Genomic DNA, 5,744 nt, shown 5'->3' on the forward strand with positions numbered 1-5,744 from the left:
TGTCTCTAGAAGACACCCCATTAGAAAGACACATGTTGACCAAGGGATATGTCTTTAGAAGACACCCTATTGAAAAGACACATACATACATTTATAACTGTTTTGCAGTTATCAAATCTATTCGCACATTTTCTAATAGTTTGACATAAAACAGTTACCTAATTATATAATATATGACTCTTATAAAATAATAAAATATGATGAAGACTTTATCACATCCAACATCTCTCTCTCTCTCTTTCTCTCTCTCTCTCTCTCTCTCTCTCTCTCTCTCTCTCTCTCTCTCTCTCTCTCTCTCTCTCTCTCTCTCTCTCTGCTGAGATTTCTTGATATTGGATATCAAACTTATAAAATCCACTGCAACATCGAAGCATTAGCTTCGTTACAAAGTTAACGATGAATCTTCGTGTATTATTTCTCCTTTGACAAGAATGTCGATTGAATGTGTGTCTATTGAATGAGCTAAAGGTCTGAATATATACACGATACAATTACCAAAAAGAGGAAATCTAAGAAATGGAAACTACACATTTCTCTAATATACACGTCCCTCTAATACCCTCCCTCAAGTTGGAGGGTGCATATTTTAAATGCCCAACTTGGAAAAGAATGAATCAAACTCCTTGCGACCCAAAGCCTTTGTAAGAATATCAGCAAATTGATCCTTTGTAGACACATGAGTTGTTTTGATCATCCCTTCTTAAATATAGTCGTGAACCAAATGGCAATCCACTTTGATGTACTTTGTTATTTCATGAAACACTGGATTGGCGCTAATATTCAGTGCTGCTTGACTGTCTCAACAGAGAGTGAAAGGCTCCTTATGATCAATGCCAAGCTCAAAAAAAAGAGATTTAAACCATTGTAATTACTTGGATATGGCTGCCATAGCACGGCATTCAGCTTCAGTTGAAGGGCATGATACCGTTTTCTGTTTCTTTGTCTTCCATGAAATCGGAGAATCTCCACACTGAACAATCCAACCGGTAAAAGATTTCCGAGAGAGTGGAAAACTTGCCCAGTCTGAATCACACCATCCTGTCACATGAAGTGGAGTGTTAGCACGAAGGAGAATGCCTAGTCTAAGAGATCCTTTCAAGTACCGAACCACTTTCAATGCTGCTAACCAATGGTCTTCCTTCGGATATTGCATAAACTGGGACAAAATATGAGTAGCGTAAGAGAAATCAGGTTGAGTAGAGGCATGGTAGACGAGTCGTCCAACATGGCGACGATACTTTTCAGGATTCGGTAATGTTGGTCCTTCAGCAAGAGCCAATCGATAACTCTCGTCAGTAGAAGAACCTGCCGGTTTACAGCCTAACATGCAAACCTCATTAACAATATCCATAGCATACTTTCTCTGACATATGTAAAAACCAGAGGAACTGCAGGCAATTTCCAAACCAAAAAAGTATCTTGCTGTGCCAAGATCTTTCATATGAAAACAATTGGAGAGGTAATCCTTAAACTCTTGAATAACAGAAGATGAATTACCCGATATAAGCAGATCATCCACATAGACCAAAATCTGAATAGAAACACCACCATAATGAAAAACAAAGAGCGAGTAATCGGATCGAGTCTGCATGAACCCATATTTCTTAAGTGCATCACCTAACTTAGGAAAAGAAGAGTTGAGCCTATAAATGGATTTACAAAGAGGACAGACTTGTGTATCGCTGATGTAAGCGGTGAGAGAGAACAAATTTTACTCTAAATGAAAAAAATGAAATCCGCAAGTGCACAACTAATCGATTGTAGTACTTAGGGATCGAATCCAGATGAATTTGTGTGCTGAGTACTTTTCTACCATTTCTAAGTTTATGTCTGGACTAAATCGGGTTTTAAGAGGTTGGTGTGTGTGTATCACAGTTTAAACTAAAACAAAAGAAAACAAATAAATATATCCTAAAAAGCAAGTAAAATATCGAATGAAAGCAAGCAAAAAATGAAGATCGAAGTAAGCAGGTAAATAATCGATGGGGGTTGTAAACAATAACTAAAAACACTGGGCTTTCGGGAACTCTATGAGAATAACTAGGGTTCTTGAGCTAGAGTACGGCAGTATGACTACATCACTGTTGTGATCATAACCAACTGTCTCTTGCAACCTTGAGCAGTAAGTTTCCACTCTGGCTCTGGATGGAGAAAACGCAGGAACTTGCATAGGACTCGTCAATACTCACGACTCATCCATAGGTAGGTTTCCACTCCTATGGCCGAATCGCCCGTTTCATTCTAGGTTGGATACTTAATGAAAACTTTCGCAACAATAACTATCTAGATCAGACGCGAGGTGATCAATCAAGCATACATGCATTAAGGACAAGAATAAACAAAGAACATAAAATAAAATCCCAGATCTAAACAACTAGATGTCTCATTCGATTATGAGAGCCCCTTTCGAGAATCCTATGCCCAACTCGGGATCTACTCAGACATAGCTGAGCTCGACATCATCATTGGTTTTAACAAAAGCAATTAAAAACAGTAAATAAAAGAGATGAAAGAAAGCTTCTCTATTGATGAACTCAAGGTTGAGAAATCTTCTCTACAAATCGCTAAAATGGCTAAGAAAAGTTGTCTCTGTAAGAAATATGGAAGAGATATCTAAAAACAACCTAAATGACAAAGTATTTATAGTTTTCAATACTCTAGGGCGTCTAGGGTTTCAGAATTGAGGCTGGGAAACGACTTGGGCTTCGGATTGGGCTTCTTAAGTCGGAGATAGCTGGCTGCGATCGCATGATGCGTGACCGTGGTGAATGGGCGCTTGGCCGCGATCGCACAGCCCTGACCGTGGTAAATGGCTTGTTGGCCGCGGTCCCGTAGCTTGCTGGCCGTCTTCAAATATCTCTTAGGCAAATGGAATATCATGAGATCCAACCGTTGGAATGTCTCCAAACCAAGTGCTTTTGAAAGCAGATTGAGTTTCCTATATAGTGTCCAATTTTTGGGATGATCAGACGGTGAGAAGGTCTTCGTGTCTCCTTAAGAATTCTGACGGTATAAATTTATCCAAATGAGTCTTTGTGTTCCAATTTGCACCTCTTTCTCCCGAATTACTTGAAAAGTCTTTTAAAATCCAAAAACATAGAAATCCTTTGAAAACCTTTGAAAATTGAGTAAAAATACCTGCAAAAGATATAAAAGTGTTCATAAAAATGGTCAAAATCCAGTATTATTAATCGCCTGGTCTACAAAATCCGGGAGGAGGTTTCATATAAACTTCTTCTTCAAGATCACCATGAAGGAAAGCGTTATGAACATCCATTTGATGAACTTCATAATTTTTCTTTAATGCAATGTCGAGTATCATACGTGCAAAAGTCTCTTTGTAATCGAGACGTTCTTCTTGATGATTACCTAGAGCCACTAAGCGAGCTTTATATCGCTCTTAGGAACCATTGGCTTTGAGTTTAATTTTAAAAACCCATTGACATCCGATTAGTGTCTTGTTAGGAGGGATATCTACAAGATCCCAAGTATGAAGATCCTCTAAAGATGCAACTTCGTACTTGACAGCTTGTCTCCATTATTCATGAGTCTTTGCTTCCTTAAAGGATTTAGGTTCTACGGCAGCTGTTAATGCAACAAGATAACTGCAATGTGCAGGAGAAAACCGATTAGAGGATAGATAATTGCTGAGAAGATGAATCGTACCTGAGGTATGCTGAGGAGAAGAAGGATCGGAGGGAGGAGAGATAGAGACTGTACCCAGCATAAATCCACAGAGACGACTATAATGAGTTTTATTGCGCAGATCTCGTCCTAGCTCTCCAGGTTCAATGGTTCCAGAAGTTTCAATAGGTTCATCTGAGGAAGAGTGATCTTAATCATCAACAACAGTGAAAGAATCGTCCTAGCTCTCCAGGTTCAATGTCTGGCATATTCTCGATGATATGAGACACTGTAGGAGGAGTTGTAGCAACAGGAACAACTGGAGACGAGGAGCTTGGAGAAGGCAATTGAAAAGGAAAAATCATCTCATTGAAACCACATCTCGAGAAACAAAGAAAATTTCCCGATCTTGATCATAAAGTCTTCATCCCTTTTTGCCGTACAGATATCCAACGAAGGCACACCGTCGACTACGTGATTCAAATTTATCTCCTTTGTGATCAAGATTGTGAGCATATGCTAAATATCCAAACACACGCAACTTCTTATACGAGGGAGCATGTCGAGACAGAATTTCAAACTGAGTCTTTTCCTTTAGTACTTGAGAAGGTGTATGATTAATCAAATAAGCAGCATTGAGTACACATTCACCACAGAATTTGAGAGCAAAGTAACCCTGATATCGTAGAGCACGAGTAACTCCAAGAATATGATGGTTTTTGCGTTCCACACGTCCGTTTTGTTGTGGTGTATGGACACATAACGTTTCATGCCCTATTGTTTAAAAAATTGCAACATACACAAGACTTCAGTCCCGTTGTCGCTGCGGACAGCTTTCACCTTCTTAGAAAATTGTCTTTTAATCATGGATAGGAAGTTTTGAAGATTCTGAGCAACATTCATTTTATCAGGAAGAAAATACAACCAAACAGCTCGAGAACAGTCATCGACAATTGTCAAAAAATATCAAGATCCACAAAATGCTGGAGTACGATATGGTCCGCATAATTCACAATGCATTAAATCAAGAACTGTTTTTGCAGTATTCAAAGAATCTGAAAAACACTGTCGAGTTTGTTTTTCTCTTAAACAAATATCACAACTCCCTTGTAAATCCTACTAGAATTATCAGAAAAAAATCTTAACACCCGGAATGTTACAAAGAATACGAGTAGACAGATGACCCAACCTTTTATGCCACAAAGCAAGATCTTCATGAACACTTGTCTGATTAGAAGCCACAGCATCAATGCCACAAAATCGGTACAATCCCTCTCCCTCAAGATCACCCGCTCCAATCAGCGTCCTCGTAGTTCGGTCCTGTAAATTTAGCAATCTATCAGTGACTTGTCCAACAAGATGATTATCAGTACCAGCTGACCAAATGATATCAAATTCATAAAAAACCAGGGACAAGATAAACGGTGGTGTAAGAAAAACGGTGCCCTATTAAAATGATAAAACATTCTCTCCGACTGGAAGTTGTACGGAGACAGGAGATATGTTTTGAATATCATGAAGTAGATCCAGGCTTCTGGTCATATGGTGCATCATGTCTGTGTCTAAAATCCAGAAAAATCCACTAGTCTTACCACTCAGAAGATCATTAGTGGTGTTTGATCCAAAAATGCGTTGAATAGTACGCCATTGTTCATCGGAGATACCGCTCAAGCCCTGTCGATCAGCATCTGTGAGAGGTGGAGTAAAAGATGTAGTCGCAGAGTTAGCAGCAACAATCTGAGTGCTGTTCGCCTTTGGTTGGAAACCACAACCACGCCCATTCGAAGTCCCGCGAGAGTTGGTTTTGCGTCATGCTTCATGGCCGGTACGTCCATAGGCTGTACAAACACGAGAAGGATCACGATTTCCAGGAACAAAACGTGAAGCAGAGTTTTCTCGCGCCGTAGTCGGAGAACTGAACTGTCGAGAAGACAATGGAATTTAAGAAGCAAAGCTCATAACTTCTGCCTCTTTGATCACACCAGAACAGATTGTTTCATTCTGAACGATTGTGTGATACCAGAAGCAGAGAAATTGCACAGATTTGGGATCGAATTGCTCCACGAACTGGGTCATCCAAGCCAGAAAGAAAGTAGTGAACCTTTAAAACTTCAAGTTCT

The sequence above is a fragment of the Eutrema salsugineum genome, unplaced genomic scaffold (genome assembly GCF_000478725.1).
Source record: "Eutrema salsugineum unplaced genomic scaffold, Eutsalg1_0 scaffold_10, whole genome shotgun sequence".
Lineage (NCBI taxonomy): Eukaryota > Viridiplantae > Streptophyta > Magnoliopsida > Brassicales > Brassicaceae > Eutrema > Eutrema salsugineum.